The 17,294-nt window shown below is 40.7% G+C and overlaps 1 non-coding gene across 1 annotated transcript; it reads right to left on the bottom strand.

Moving 5' to 3' along the window:
- Positions 1-9,294: 9,294 nt before the first annotated feature.
- Positions 9,295-9,368, bottom strand: TRNAN-AUU (transfer RNA asparagine (anticodon AUU)). The gene has a single exon. It is a non-coding gene; the product is annotated as a tRNA-Asn (tRNA).
- Positions 9,369-17,294: the final 7,926 nt, after the last annotated feature.

Raw genomic sequence — 17,294 nt, 5'->3', positions numbered from 1 at the left:
CTGGAGTTTGGCTGAATACAAGCGCAAATATTGTTTCAATGATTGGTTAACTCGTTCGGTTTGCCCGTTGGATTGTGGGTGGTAACCGGATGTTAACGACAATTTCATCTTCAATGAGGCACAAAAACATTTCCAGAATTGTGCGATGAATTGTGGACCCCGATCAGAAACAATATCAGTAGGTAACCCATGAAGCCTGAATACATGGCGGAGAAACAAAACTGCCAACCCTTGGGCAGAAGGCAATCGGGGAAGAGCAATAAAATGAGCCATTTTACTAAAACGGTCCACTACCACCCATATGACTCGGAATCCGGCTGAAAGGGGAAGGTCAACCACAAAATCCATGGAAATATGAGACCACGGCCTGAGAGGAACATTTAAGGGCATAAGTTGCCCGATGGGCAAGGAACGGGGAACCTTATGCTGTGCACAAACCTGACATGAATAAACAAATTCCTTGACGTCTTTAGAAAGACCAGGCCACCATACTGAGCGAGAGACTAACTCCAATGTCTTAGAGACTCCTGGATGCCCTGAAACTTTGTTATCATGGAATTCCGTTAAAACAGTAACTCTCAAAAACTCAGGGACGTAAAGACGACCAGCAGGAGTAATTCTAGGAGCTTGGTGTTGAAGCTGTTTTAACTGGGTAAATAAATCTTGTGTGAGGCCCGCCCAGATGACCGAAGATGGAAGTATGGGGGTAACAGGATTGTTATTGTGAACCAGAAGAAAGCTATGTGACAGGGCATCAGCCTTAGTATTCTTGGAACCAGGCCTGAAAGTGATTATAAATTTGAAACGCGTAAAAAATAATGCCCAACGTGCCTGCCGGGCATTAAGCCGCTTAGCCGATTCAATCTATTGCAGGTTCTTATGGTCAGTCAATACCGAAATAGTATGTTTTGCTCCCTCCAGCCAATGCCTCCACTCCTCGAAAGCCCATTTTACCGCCAGTAACTCCCGATTACCAACGTCATAGTTGGATTCAGCGGAGGAGAATTTCCTGGACATAAAGGCACAAGGATATAACTCCAGAGACTCCGGATCCTTTTGAGAAAGGATAGCCCCCACTCCAACCTCCGAGGCATCAACCTCCACCACAAAGGGCAATTCCGGATTAGGATGTCTGAGGACTGGAGCCGAGACAAAGGCTTGTTTCTAGGCCCGGAAGGACAACTCAGCTTCACGCGACCAGTTGGTAGGATCCGCTCCTTTCTTTGTCAGAGCTACAATGGGAGCAACCAGGTCAGAAAAAGAATGAATGAACCTCCTATAATAATTCGCAAACCCTAAAAAACGCTTAATTGCTTTTAAATTGGTGGGTTGCGCCCAACTAAGGATGGCCTGGAGTTTCTTTGGTTCCATGGAAAATCCCTGAGGGGAAATTATGTACCCTAAAAAAGATACTTCCGTGACATGAAACTCACACTTCTCCAGCTTGGCATATAAATGATTCTCACATAACTTTTGAAGAACCAGACGCACCTGGGTAACATGTTGTTCCATTGATTTAGAAAAAATCAGGATGTCGTCTAAGTAAACGACCACGAATTTCCCTAGGAAGTCACGGAGCACATCGTTAATGAGGTCTTGAAAAACTGCCGGAGCATTGGACAGGCCGAACGGCATCACTAGGTATTCGTAGTGACCCGACTGAGTACTGAAGGCCGTTTTCCACTCATCTCCAGATTTAATTCGGATGAGGTTGTACGCTCCTCTAAGGTCAATTTTAGAAAAAATCACAGCAGAACGTAACTGATCAAAGAGTACAGAAATCAACGGCAAAGGATAGGTGTTTTTAACTGAGATCTTATTCAGGGCTCTAAAATCAATGCAAGGTCTAAGCGAGCCATCCTTTTTCTCCACAAAGAAGAAGCCTGCACTTAAAGGATATTTTGATGGTCTAATAAATCCTTTCTCAAGGCTCTCCTTTACATAATCATTCATAGCCGCAGTTTCTGGCCCGGATAATGCATATAATCTTCCCTTTGGCAATGCGGCACCAGGAATTAACTCAATAGCACAATCATAAGGCCGATGGGGAGGCAGAATGTCCGCATTGCCTTTGGAGAAAACATCAGCAAACTCCTGGTATTCCACCGGAATGAGTTCTGGAATGATAGCTGCTACTCTGACTGGAAACGTGATACATTCCTTATCACAAAAAGTACCCCAATGTGAAATCTCCCCCGACCGCCAATCAATGGTGGGATTATGAAAGGCCAGCCAAGGGTGACCCAGAACAACTGGAACTGCTGGGCAATGTGTAAGAAAGAACTCGATTTTCTCGGAATGTAGAGCTCCTACTGTAAGTAGTACAGGGGGTGTACAGAGAGAAATAATCCCATTAGACAGCGGACTCCCATCTAAGCCATGCATGGTGACACACCTACCCAAAGGTAACTGAGGAATGCCTAAGGCCTTAGCCCAAGTTAAATCCATAAAGTTTCCTGCAGCTCCACTGTCAACAAAAGCCGACACCAAAGAACTGAGGCTGCCAAAGGAAACTTTAACTGGGACTAAAAGGGAGTTATTCGAGGAGATAAGCTGCAGACCTAGGTGAACCCCCTCACAATTCACCTGGTCAAAGCGTTTCCCGACTTGTTCGGACAATTACGAGCAAAATGTCCCTTACCCCCACAGTACAGACAAAGACCAGAATTTTGCCTTCTGGCTCTTTCTTCAGGAGACAGCCGGAAGAGACCCATCTGCATGGTCTCCTCTACGTCTTCAGGAATGGAATAAACACACGGACTTGACCTTACAGGTGCTCCCTTTTCAGCCCTCCGCTCTCTGAGACGACGATCAATCTTAATAGAAAGCTCCATGAGTTTATCGAGAGTCTCAGGAGCGGGGTACTGAAGGAGACTGTCTTTTATAGACTCTGATAAGCCGAGGCGAAACTGACTGCGCAGGGCTGGGTCATTCCAGCCACAGTCGTTCGACCAACGGCGAAACTCCGTACAATAAACCTCTGCAGGATTTCTACCCTGTCTGAGAGCGCGCAACTGACTTTCAGCGGACGCCTCTCTATCAGGGTCATCATACAAGAGCCCTAAAGACTCAAAAAAAGCGTCAATTGACAACAATGCCGGATCCTCTGCTCTTAAACCAAATGCCCAGGTCTGAGGATCCCCCTGGAGCAAAGAAATAATAAACCCGACCCGCTGAGATTCAGTACCCGAGGAAGTCGGTCTTAAACGAAAATAAAGTTTACAGGATTCTTTAAAATTAAAAAAACTCTTTTCTATCACCAGAAAAACGGTCAGGCAAATGCATCTTTGGTTCAGGGACTACCCTTGGGGAAGCTCGCAAAAGATCTTCCTGCGACTTCACCCGAAGAGAAAGATCCTGAACCATCTGAGTAAGTTCTAGAATCTGGCTGACTAAGAGCTGACCAGGATTTGGCCCTAAACCTGTTGGATTCATGAGGCCGATAAACTCTCACAAAACTGAATGAGAAAAAATTAAACCCTGTTTAATTTTAAGTTTTGGTATGGCCGGTAATAATGTTATGATTCCAGCACTCTGGTCAGAGAAGATCTTATGGCAAAGACTGGAGCACTGGAACGGAATGCTGGGGAAGGGAGCAGGACAGGAAAATAGCCCCTGGCGCCCTAACTCTGTTGTCTCACCCGTGTTGTCAGAAATCCCCTGCGAGACTATGGTTTCTTGAGCCCTTGGCAGCCGCGTTTGAAGGGCGGATTATGTCTGCCCAACTTCGATGCCCCCCGGTCTTAATGAGAGACAAAGGGAAACCTGAGACAGGGTGATAACAAGAGGCCCTCTAACTAAACAACCAGGCCAGGGGCTAAGCAAACTCAAAACTATAATATGTGCGGAGAAACCGCCAGGAAAAAGGACAACCAAAATATCCACTTGTCCAATTCTCCTACCCGTCACCGCCAAGTACCAGAGAGGACTTGTGGAAGCGGAACCCTCCGCAAGTGCTCCAAACACAAAATATAAAAGGTAAAGCGGCTGAGCCGCAACACACGGCAGAGCCGCAACTCACGAACACCACTGGATATAAAACGGTGATCAGTCAGGACTCCAGGGAACCAAACGACCTCTTGGGATGAGATGATAACTCCCGAATACCGGACTTCTGCGGACTGGAATGACCGGATACAGCAGGACTGGAAACAGACTCTCAGCAAACAAAGGCAGCATGCAGGAAGCTATTACCGGCGTCTGTGAGAAGCCCTGGGAGTGTATTTAACAAGGAGTCCTCCAATCAGCTGCTAAAGGCTGATTAGAATAAATGCCGTGCAGCTGCCTTGCTGCACGGCCAGAGAGCAGGTGAATATCTTAATTTCCTAAAGCCTAGCAATGGGGAACGCGGTCCGCCAGTGGCGTCCCCGTTGCTAGGGTCCGTGCGGCTCAGCGCGCCCGGCGTCTAGCGTTGCTAGGGAGCCGGCGGCTGTACGTGCACGGCGTCTCTAGTTGCTAGGCGCCGGGCCGCGCAGACCATCAAGCGGACCCCGGCGCCTAACAGTATGACTCCCAAAAACAACAACCGCGTCATTGGGACCAACTGCGATTTTGGCAAGTTTAGGAGCCAACCATGTTGTTGAAGAACTGTCAGGGAGAGTGCAATGTTTTGCACCAACTGGTCCCTGGATCTCGCCTTTATCAGGAGATCATCCAAGTACGGGATAATTGTGACTTCTTGCTTGCGAAGGAGAACCATAATTTCCGCCATCACCCTGGTGAAAATCCTCGGAGCCGTGGACAGACCAAACGGCAATGTCTGAAATTGGTAATGACAATCCTGAATTGCAAACCTTAGGTAGCTTGAGGCAGTGGCTAAATGGGAACATGTAAGTAGGCATCCTTTATGTCTACCAAAACCATGAAATCTCCATCCTCCGGACTGGAGATCACTGCCCTGAGAAATTCCATCTTGAAATTGAATTTCTTTAGGAAGAAATTGAGGGATTTCAGATTTAAGATTGGTCTGACTGAGCCGTCCGGCTTCGGGACCACGAAGAGGCTTGAATAAAAACCTTCTCCCTGCTGACTAAGGCCAATTTGAACAATCGGTGAGGGGGAACGTCTTGAAACCCCAGTTTGTACCCTTGGGACACTATTTGTAAAACCCACGAGTCCAGGTCCGAATGAATCCAGAACTGACTGAAGAGTTTTAGACGTGCCCCCACTGGTGTGGGCTCCTGCAAGAAAGCCCCAGTGTCATGCAGTGGATTTGGCAGAAGCAGAGGACAATCTCTGGTCCTGCGATCTTGAAGAGGCTACAGACCTCTTCCTTTTCCTTCCTTTACCTGCAAAGAAAGGGGAATCTAAACTTCTTGCATATCTATTGGGCCAAAATGACTGCGGTAGATAATGATGCGTCTTCATCCGTTGACAGGGAACATAGGGCAAGAAGGTTGACTTACCATTGAAATGAGGATGCATCTTGCTGCCTTTCCAATGAAGCAAGTTTAATTTAGTAATAGGTGAAAAACCATCCTTACAAAGGTGTTAATCAGAGACTTGGCTTTGTGGACACTTTTCAGAGAACAAATTTGTTAGCATAAAAATAAAGCCAGAAAATGAAGAGCTGTTTAATCACTCAATTGGATTTTTCTGCCAGCATATTTTTTTTCTCTGCAACCCACTGCTAAATTGTGCTTTCTAGCTGTTTTTATAAAATCACTGAATCAAATCTAACTCTGATTACATCAGAGAAGGCCAGGTACCCTACACCATAACAGGGGGTTTGAAATTTTGACTTGTCTACTTAAAGATCACCAAAATCTGATAACAAGGTCAATTAGGTCCCTGGGTGGGATTGAACCACCAACCTTATGGTTAATAGCCGTACATACTAACTGATTGCGCCACAGAGACACTTTGCAAAAGTCCATACTGACAAAGGCTAATAAGCATTCATCTAAAACGTTTCCTAGAAAAACTTTAAAAAGTCAATAATCTGGAGAGTTTTTGTAAGATGTTTCTTCCATCAACCAACGAAGAAACACATTGGTACTTTCCCATGATGAGTGAGTGCTTCAGGATCTCTTGCACTTACATGTGCAGCAGAGTACTGCAATGGAAGCATGCTGGGCCCATAACCCAGAGGTAGGCAGATTGAAACTATCCTCTGCTATATGCATTTTTTTTTGTTAATTAAAGTAATCCAAAACTGGGATTGATATTTTGTCTCTTTTATTTTTACTTAAAGTACAATAACTTTTACCATTTTAATTTGTTTTAATAGTATATTGACAGTATTGTTTTCTTTCAAAAATCCACTTCATTTTCTTTACCCTATTATTAAAATGGTAATTGACAAAAACAAACTACATTGTCACCAGAAGAGCAATACAAAATGTACAAGTGATATATTAAAATCATCTTTCCAGCTTGAATTTCAATGATGCATTGGGTCAACAATTTTGTGAGAAACATCTTCACCCTTAAATAAAGATTTTCTTAATTCCTTACCTGTGTGCTAATTAGATATCACCTTGTTTTAACATTAAACAGACTTCCACATGAGAAAGCAGCAAGGATGCAGTGGCGTTAATGTTTCCTGGTGTCAACCTGTATTATTTCAGTAGACATTGAAATGAGGATACATCTTGCTGCCTTTCCAATGAAGCAAGTTTAATTTAGTAATAGGTGAAAAACCATCCCTACAAAGGTGTTAATCAGAGACTTGGCTTTGTGGACACTTTTCAGAGAACAAATTTGTTAGCATAAAAATAAAGCCAGAAAATGAAGAGCTGTTTAATCACGCAATTTGATTTTTTTGCCAGCATATTTCTTTTTCTCTGCAACCCACTGCTAAATTGTGCTTCCTAGATGTTTTTATAAAATCACTGAATCAAATCTAACTCTGATTACATCAGAGAAGGCCAGGTACCCTACACCATAACAGGGGGTTTGAAATTTTGACTTGTCTACTTAAAGATCACCAAAATCTGATAACAAGGTCAATTAGGTCCCTGGGTGGGATTGAACCACCAACCTTTTGGTTAATAGCCGTACATACTAACTGATTGCGCCACAGAGACACTTTGCAAAAGTACATACTGACAAAGGCTAATAAGCATTCATCTAAAACGTTTCCTAGAAAAACTTTAAAAAGTCAATAATCTGGAGAGTTTTTGTAAGATGTTTCTTCCATCAACCAACGAAGAAACACATTGGTACTTTCCCATGATGAGTGAGTGCTTCAGGATCTCTTGCACTTACATGTGCAGCAGAGTACAGCAATGGAAGCATGCTGGGCCCATAACCCAGAGGTAGGCAGATTGAAACTATCTTCTGCTATATGCATTTTTTTTTGTTAATTAAAGTAATCCAAAACTGGGATTGATATTTTGGCTCTTTTATTTTTACTTAAAGTACAACAACTTTTACCATTTTAATTTGTTTTAATAGTATATTGACAGTATTGTTTTCTTTCAAAAATCCACTTCATTTTCTTTACCCTATTATTAAAATGGTAATTGACAAAAACAAACTACATTGTCACCAGAAGAGCAATACAAAATGTACAAGTGATATATTAAAATCATATTTCCAGCTTGAATTTCAATGATGCATTGGGGCAACGATTTTGTGAGAAACATCTTCACCCTTAAATAAAGATTTTCTTAATTCCTTACCTGTGTGCTAATTAGATATCACCTTGTTTTCATATTAAACAGACTTCCACATGAGAAAGCAGCAAGGATGCAGTGGCGTTAATGTTTCCTGGTGTCAACTTGTATTATTTCAGTAGACATTGAAATGAGGATGCATCTTGCTGCCTTTCCAATGAAGCAAGTTTAATTTAGTAATAGGTGAAAAACCATCCTTACAAAGGTGTTAATCAGAGACTTGGCTTTGTGGACACTTTTCAGAGAACAAATTTGTTAGCATAAAAATAAAGCCAGAAAATGAAGAGCTGTTTAATCACTCAATTGGATTTTACTGCCAGCATATTTTTTTTTCTCTGCAACCCACTGCTAAATTGTGCTTCCTAGCTGTTTTTATAAAATCACTGAATCAAATCTAACTCTGATTACATCAGAGAAGGCCAGGTACCCTACACCGTAACAGGGGGTTTGAAATTTTGACTTGTCTACTTAAAGATCACCAAAATCTGATAACAAGGTCAATTAGGTCCCTGGGTGGGATTGAACCACCAACCTTATGGTTAATAGCCGTACATACTAACTGATTGCGCCACAGAGACACTTTGCAAAAGTCCATACTGACAAAGGCTAATAAGCATTCATCTAAAACGTTTCCTAGAAAAACTTAAAAAAGTCAATAATCTGGAGCGTTTTTGTAAGATGTTTCTTCTATCAACCAACGAAGAAACACATTGGTACTTTCCCATGATGAGTGAGTGCTTCAGGATCTCTTGCACTTACATGTGCAGCAGAGTACAGCAATGGAAGCATGCTGGGCCCATAACCCAGAGGTAGGCAGATTGAAACTATCCTCTGCTATATGCATTTTTTTTTGTTAATTAAAGTAATCCAAAACTGGGATTGATATTTTGGCTCTTTTATTTTTACTTAAAGTACAATAACTTTTACCATTTTAATTTGTTTTAATAGTATATTGACAGTATTGTTTTCTTTCAAAAATCCACTTCATTTTCTTTACCCTATTATTAAAATGGTAATTGACAAAAACAAACTACATTGTCATCAGAAGAGCAATATAAAATGTACAAGTGATATATTAAAATCATCTTTCCAGCTTGAATTTAAATGATGCATTGGGTCAACAAATTTGTGAGAAACATCTTCACCCTTAAATAAAGATTTTCTTAATTCCTTACCTGTGTGCTAATTAGATATCACCTTGTTTTCACATTAAACAGACTTCCACATGAGAAAGCAGCAAGGAAGCAGTGGCGTTAATGTTTCCTGGTGTCAACTTGTATTATTTCAGTAGACATTGAAATGAGGATGCATCTTGCTGCCTTTCCAATGAAGCAAGTTTAATTTAGTAATAGGTGAAAAACCATCCTTACAAAGGTGTTAATCAGAGACTTGGCTTTGTGGACACTTTTCAGAGAACAAATTTGTTAGCATAAAAATAAAGCCAGAAAATGAAGAGCTGTTTAATCACTCGATTGGATTTTTCTGCCAGCATATTTTTTTTTCTCTGCAACCCACTGCTAAATTGTGCTTCCTAGCTGTTTTTTTATAAAATAACTGAATCAAATCTAACTCTGATTACATCAGAGAAGGCCATGTACCCTACACCATAAGAGGGGGTTTGAAATTTTGACTTGTCTACTTAAATATCACCAAAATCTGATCACAAGTTTAATTACATCCCTGGGTGGGATTGAACCACCAACCTTTCGGTTAATAGCCGAACACACTAACCGATTGCGCCACAGAGACACTTTGCAAAAAGTGCATACTGACAAAGGCTAATAAGCATAAATCTAGAACGTTTCCTAGAAAAACATTAAAAAATCAATAATCTGGAGAGTTTTTGTAAGATGTTTCTTCCATCAACCAACGAATAAACACATTGGTACTTTCCCATGATGAGTGAGTGCTTCAGGATCTCTTGCACTTACATGTGCAGCAGAGTACTGCAATGGAAGCATGCTGGACCCATAACCCAGAGGTAGGCAGATTGAAACTATCCTTTGCTATATGCATTTTTTTTGTTAATTTAAGTAATCAAAACTGGGATTGATATTTTTGCTCTTTTATTTTTACTTAAAGTACAATAACTTTTACCATTTTAATTTGTTTTAATAGTATATTGACAGTATAGTTTTCTTTCAAAAATCCACTTAATTTTCTTTACCCTGTTATTAAAATGGTAATTGAAAAAAAAACTACATTGTCACCAGAAGAGCAATACAAAATGTACAAGTGATATATTAAAATCATCTTTCCAGCTTGAATTTCAATGATGCATTGGGGCAACAATTTTGTGAGAAACATCTTCACCCTTAAATAAAGATTTTCGGAATTCCTTACCTGTGTGCTAATTAGATATCACCTTGTTTTCACATTAAACAGACTTCCACATGAGAAAGCAGCAAGGATGCAGTGGCGTTAATGTTTCCTGGTGTCAACCTGTATTATTTCAGTAGACATTGAAATGAGGATGCATCTTGCTGCCTTTCCAATGAAGCAAGTATAATTTAGTAATAGGTGAAAAACCATCCTTACAAAGGTGTTAATCAGAGACTTGGCTTTGTGGACACTTTTCAGAGAACAAATTTGTTAGCATAAAAATAAAGCCAGAAAATGAAGAGCTGTTTAATCACTCAATTGGATTTTTCTGCCAGCATATTTTTTTTCTCTGCAAACCACTGCTAAATTGTGCTTCCTAGCTGTTTTTATAAAATCAATGAATCAAATCTAACTCTGATTACATCAGAGAAGGCCAGGTACCCTACACCATAAGAGGCGGTTTGAAATTTTGACTTGTCTACTTAAAGATCACCAAAATCTGATAACAAGATCAATTACATCCCTGGGTGGGATTGAACCACCAACCTTTTAGTTAACAGCCGTACACACTAACTGATTGCGCCACAGAGACACTTTGCGAAAGTGCATACTGACAAAGGCTAATAAGCATTCATCTAAAACGTTTCCTAGAAAAACTTTAAAAAGTCAATAATCTGGAGAGTTTTATAAGATGTGTTGAATACTGTGACAGAGGCAACCTGCTGAAGGCCTAACAGTTATGTGTGTGCACTACGGGATAGTACGTATATTATGTATACATCCAATAAGCAAAGGGTTCTCATATTCACTAGTATAATATGAAAGCATAACAGAATCCATTTTGATTCTAGCTAGATGATATAGCAAATTCATCTTGAACTTTTTACACACCCTGAGAGAAAAACAACTTTGTTGGCTAAGTATTGTTTCCACATACGCACTTTCTAAAAGCTCATAGAGACCAGATGTAATTCCTAATATGGACACAGTTGAAGCTCACGAGTATCTTTTTAGTATTCTTGACAATTGTCCCAATATTGCATAACTCTATTGCCTAACATTGTATTCCTGGGGTATGAAATCATATGGGAGGAATATACAAAAGGGGTGTAACTGTGTATTATATAAAACTCATTGTTGATACGTGTATGTTGTTGTTAAATGATTTGACACAGGACGAGAGAATGCTACTTCTCCCCTGTATACGGGCGTGGCCCTTTGAATAAATAATAATTGATTTTTATAAATCCATTTTCAATTCATTCTTTTACCTAACAACCCAAACAGCAACAAGATGGTTAATTTAGTTAATCCAAGAGAATTCAACAGATGGGGGCTATGTCCTTGGAACTATAGATCTCGATCTCTTCATCAAATTCTCAAAGGGGTGTGCCAGCCAGCCAGCAGCTGATGATGGAAGGAACATCCCAAGTCATAACAGCACTGGTAAGTATAGAATACCATGGTATGTGCTGTATTCCAGTACATGCTGTTTCTATACCTGCCAGCTGTCTGTGTGATTGTATTTTTTATAATATGAGAATGAGAAGTGGAGAGATTGAAAAAAAACTAGTAAAATAACTCAGGGACCTGTTTGTTGTTGCTTGTTTGTAAAATGAATACCAAAATTATGTCCAAATCGGTTGAAGGACCAAGTAACTCGGAAATGATGATTGACAGATGCTGTTGCATGTAAATAAGAATACCAAAATTAATTCAAAGATTTGAGCAAAGAAACAGTGACCTGTGTTTTTCACTCTATGAATGATTGCATGAATAAGTGCTTTGGACCAAGAGCCAAATAAAGTAAAAAGCACATAGATCACCTCCACTTGTTAGTCAGCTACACGTGTATAAGAAGGGTACATTAGAAAAAAATAGAGTGAACAACCCGAGGTTATAGGGATTATATGTAACTGAGTGTAAGTATATATTGCAATACTGAGCTGCTAAGAGCTGCTGGTTGTTTTAAGCATAACCTAAGCATGTTGCTTTGTGATTGTAGTTGTGATAAGAGGATCTACTGCAGCTTCCCAGTTGACAGACGTGTCGCGTGTGTGAAAAATTGCAGGGATTGCGAATTTTTCCAGCGTATGGGAAGGGCAGGGAGGATTAACCCTAAGTGTGCATATCATGTATGGAAGAAATATTCCATAGAAGCACAAATTTTGTATAGTACTGTGACAAAGGGTACAGTATATGTTTTGCATTTAAATCATGCTGTATAATATTGGCCTGATCAACCAATACTAAGCGTATTTTGAAATCGGCAAAACTGTTGAAATCTGCAAGAAATTGAAGTTTGCAAACTGTATTTAAATTTGTGTGTTATGGTTTTGTGTGTGGGACATAATGTTCAGTTAAGTATATTCTCAGATCTGTGTCTAATGGAAACCTTCTGTCTGTGATTGGCATGGTTACAAGTTTTGAAATAATAAGGTTTGTGGTACCGAAACCGGACGGTTCGGTGAGACCCATTTTAAATTTTAAATCTTTGAACACGTATATAAAACGGTTCAAGTTCAAGATGGAATCGCTCAGGGCGGTTATCTCAAGCCTGGAGGAAGGGGATTACATGGTATCACTGGACATCAAGGATGCTTACCTGCATGTCCCCATTTACTCTCCTCACCAGGAGTACCTCAGATTTGTGGTACAGGACTGTCATTACCAATTCCAGACGCTGCCGTTTGGTCTGTCCACGGCACCGAGGGTGTTTACCAAGGTAATGGCCGAGATGATGATACTCCTGCGAAAAAAGGGAGTTATAATTATCCCGTACTTGGACGATCTCCAGATAAAGGCGAGGTCCAAGGAACAGTTGTTGATCGGAGTAGCACTAGAATTAAAATTTTAAAGCCTCCTGTTAGGCCATCATCTACACGACATAGCCCTGAATTTTCCAATGCGCAGCTCTTTGCAAAAGAGAGATATTGGCAAGGAAAAGCTGTCTTGTACCTTTGCATTTTTCTCCCAAACGAAGGACACTAGAAAGAAAATTTTAAAGCCTCCTGTTAGGCCATCATCTACACGACATAGCCCTGAATTTTCCAATGCGCAGCTCTTTGCAAAAGAGAGATATTGGCAAGGAAAAGCTGTCTTGTACCATTGCATTTTTCTCCCAAACGAAGGACACTAGAAAGAAAATTTTAAAGCCTCCTGTTACGCCATCATCTACACGACATAGCCCTGAATTTTCCAATGCGCAGCTCTTTGCAAAAGAGAGATATTGGCAAGGAAAAGCTGTCTTGTACCTTTGCATTTTTCTCCCAAACGAAGGTCACTAGAAAGAAAATTTTAAAGCCTCCTGTTAGGCCATCATCTACACGACATAGCCCTGAATTTTCCAATGCGCAGCTCTTTGCAAAAGAGAGATATTGGCAAGGAAAAGCTGTCTTGTACCTTTGCATTTTTCTCCCAAACGAAGGTCACTAGAAAGAAATTTTTAAAGCCTCCTGTTAGGCCATCATCTACACGACATAGCCCTGAATTTTCCAATACGTAGCTCTTTGCAAAAGAGAGATATTGGCAAGGAAAAGCTGTCTTGTACCTTTGCATTTTTCTCCCAAACGAAGGACACTAGAAAGAAAATTTTAAAGCCTCCTGTTAGGCCATCATCTACACGACATAGCCCTGAATTTTCCAATGCGCAGCTCTTTGCAAAAGAGAGATATTGGCAAGGAAAAGCTGTCTTGTACCTTTGCATTTTTCTCCCAAACGAAGGACACTAGAATAAAAATTTTAAAGCCTCCTGTTAGGCCATCATCTACACGACATAGCCCTGAATTTTCCAATGCGCAGCTCTTTGCAAAAGAGAGATATTGGCAAGGAAAAGCTGTCTTGTACCTTTGCATTTTTCTCCCAAACGAAGGTCACTAGAAAGAAAATTTTAAAGCCTCCTGTTAGGCCATCATCTACACGACATAGCCCTGAATTTTCCAATGCGTAGCTCTTTGCAAAAGAGAGATATTGGCAAGGAAAAGCTGTCTTGTACTTTTGCATTTTTCTCCCAAACGAAGGACACTAGAAAGAAAATTTTAAAGCCTCCTGTTAGGCCATCATCTACACGACATAGCCCTGAATTTTCCAATGCGCAGCTCTTTGCAAAAGAGAGATATTGGCAAGGAAAAGCTGTCTTGTACCTTTGCATTTTTCTCCCAAACGAAGGACACTAGAAAGAAAATTTTAAAGCCTCCTGTTAGGCCATCATCTACACGACATAGCCCTGAATTTTCCAATGCGCAGCTCTTTGCAAAAGAGAGATATTGGCAAGGAAAAGCTGTCTTGTACCATTGCATTTTTCTCCCAAACGAAGGACACTAGAAAGAAAATTTTAAAGCCTCCTGTTAGGCCATCATCTACACGACATAGCCCTGAATTTTCCAATGCGCAGCTCTTTGCAAAAGAGAGATATTGGCAAGGAAAAGCTGTCTTGTACCATTGCATTTTTCTCCCAAACGAAGGACACTAGAAAGAAAATTTTAAAGCCTCCTGTTAGGCCATCATCTACACGACATAGCCCTGAATTTTCCAATGCGCAGCTCTTTGCAAAAGAGAGATATTGGCAAGGAAAATCTGTCTTGTACCTTTGCATTTTTCTCCCAAACGAAGGTCACTAGAAAGAAAATTTTAAAGCCTCCTGTTAGGCCATCATCTACACGACATAGCCCTGAATTTTCCAATGCGCAGCTCTTTGCAAAAGAGAGATATTGGCAAGGAAAAGCTGTCTTGTACCTTTGCATTTTTCTCCCAAACGAAGGTCACTAGAAAGAAATTTTTAAAGCCTCCTGTTAGGCCATCATCTACACGACATAGCCCTGAATTTTCCAATGCGTAGCTCTTTGCAAAAGAGAGATATTGGCAAGGAAAAGCTGTCTTGTACCTTTGCATTTTTCTCCCAAACGAAGGACACTAGAAAGAAAATTTTAAAGCCTCCTGTTAGGCCATCATCTACACGACATAGCCCTGAATTTTCCAATGCGCAGCTCTTTGCAAAATAGAGATATTGGCAAGGTAAAGCTGTCTTGTACCTTTGCATTTTTTTCCCAAACGAAGGACACTAGAATTAAAATTTTAAAGCCTCCTGTTAGGCCATCATCTACACGACATAGCCCTGAATTTTCCAATGCGCAGCTCTTTGCAAAAGAGAGATATTGGCAAGGAAAAGCTGTCTTGTACCTTTGCATTTTTCTCCCAAACGAAGGACACTAGAAAGATAATTTTAAAGCCTCCTGTTAGGCCATCATCTACACGACATGGCCCTGAATTTTCCAATGCGCAGCTCTTTGCAAAAGAGAGATATTGGCAAGGAAAAGCTGTCTTGTACCTTTGCATTTTTCTCCCAAACGAAGGACACTAGAATTAAAATTTTAAAGCCTCCTATTAGTGCTTCATCTAAACGGCATAGCCCTGAATTTTCCAATGCGTAGCTCTTTGCAATAGAGAGATATTGGCAAGGAAAAGCTGTCTTGTACCTTTGCATTTTTCTCCCAAACGAAGGACACTAGAATTAAAATTTTAAAGCCTCCTGTTAGGCCATCATCTACACGACATAGCCCTGAATTTTCCAATGCGCAGCTCTTTGCAAAAGAGAGATATTGGCAAGGAAAAGCTGTCTTGTACCTTTGCATTTTTCTCCCAAACGAAGGACACTAGAAAGAAAATTTTAAAGCCTCCTGTTAGGCCATCATCTACACGACATAGCCCTGAATTTTCCAATGCGCAGCTCTTTGCAAAAGAGAGATATTGGCAAGGAAAAGCTGTCTTGTACCTTTGCATTTTTCTCCCAAACGAAGGACACTAGAAAGAAAATTTTAAAGCCTCCTGTTAGGCCATCATCTGCACGACATAGCCCTGAATTTTCCAATGCGCAGCTCTTTGCAAAAGAGAGATATTGGCAAGGAAAAGCTGTCTTGTACCTTTGCATTTTTCTCCCAAACGAAGGTCACTAGAAAGAAAATTTTAAAGCCTCCTGTTAGGCCATCATCTACACGACATAGCCCTGAATTTTCCAATGCGCAGCTCTTTGCAAAAGAGAGACATTGGCAAGGAAAAGCTGTCTTGTACCTTTGCATTTTTCTCCCAAACGAAGGTCACTAGAAAGAAAATTTTAAAGCCTCCTGTTAGGCCATCATCTACACGACATAGCCCTGAATTTTCCAATGCGCAGCTCTTTGCAAAAGAGAGATATTGGCAAGGAAAAGCTGTCTTGTACCTTTGCATTTTTCTCCCAAACGAAGGACACTAGAAAGAAAATGTTAAAGCCTCCTGTTAGGCCATCATCTACACGACATAGCCCTGAATTTTCCAATGCGTAGCTCTTTGCAAAAGAGAGATATTGGCAAGGAAAAGCTGTCTTGTACCATTGCATTTTTCTCCCAAACGAAGGACACTAGAAAGAAAATGTTAAAGCCTCCTGTTAGTGCTTCATCTACACGGTATAGCCCTGAATTTTCCAATGCGCAGCTCTTTGCAAAAGAGAGATATTGGCAAGGAAAAGCTGTCTTGTACCTTTGCATTTTTCTCCCAAACGAAGGACACTAGAATGAAAATTTTAAAGCCTCCTGTTAGTGCTTCAGCTACACGGCATAGCCCTGAATTTTCTAATGCGTAGCTCTTTGCAAAAGAGAGATATTGGCAAGGAAAAGCTGTCTTGTACCTTTGCATTTTTCTCCCAAACGAAGGACACTAGAAAGAAAATTTTAAAGCCTCCTGTTAGGCCATCATCTATACGACATAGCCCTGAATTTTCCAATGCGTAGCTCTTTGCAAAAGAGAGATATTGGCAAGGAAAAGCTGTCTTGTACCTTTGCATTTTTCTCCCAAACGAAGGACACTAGAAAGAAAATTTTAAAGCCTCCTGTTAGGCCATCATCTACACGGCATAGCCCTGAATTTTCCAATGCGCAGCTCTTTGCAAAAGAGAGATATTGGCAAGGAAAAGCTGTCTTTACCTTTGCATTTTTCTCCCAAACGAAGGTCACTAGAAAGAATTTTTTAAAGCCTCCTGTTAGTGCTTCAGCTACACGGCATAGCCCTGAATTTTCTAATGCGTAGCTCTTTGCAAAAGAGAGATATTGGCAAGGAAAAGCTGTCTTGTACCTTTGCATTTTTCTCCCAAACGAAGGACACTAGAAAGAAAATTTGAAAGCCTCCTGTTAGGCCATCATCTACACGGCATAGCCCTGAATTTTCCAATGCGCAGCTCTTTGCAAAAGAGAGATATTGGCAAGGAAAAGCTGTCTTTACCTTTGCATTTTTCTCCCAAACGAAGGACACTAGAAAGATAATTTTAAAGCCTCCTGTTAGGCCATCATCTACACGACATAGCCCTGAATTTTCCAATGCGTAGCT

This window comes from Pseudophryne corroboree, unplaced genomic scaffold (genome assembly GCF_028390025.1).
Source record: "Pseudophryne corroboree isolate aPseCor3 unplaced genomic scaffold, aPseCor3.hap2 scaffold_1755, whole genome shotgun sequence".
Lineage (NCBI taxonomy): Eukaryota > Metazoa > Chordata > Amphibia > Anura > Myobatrachidae > Pseudophryne > Pseudophryne corroboree.
This window is presented reverse-complemented; position numbering and strand designations above follow the sequence as displayed.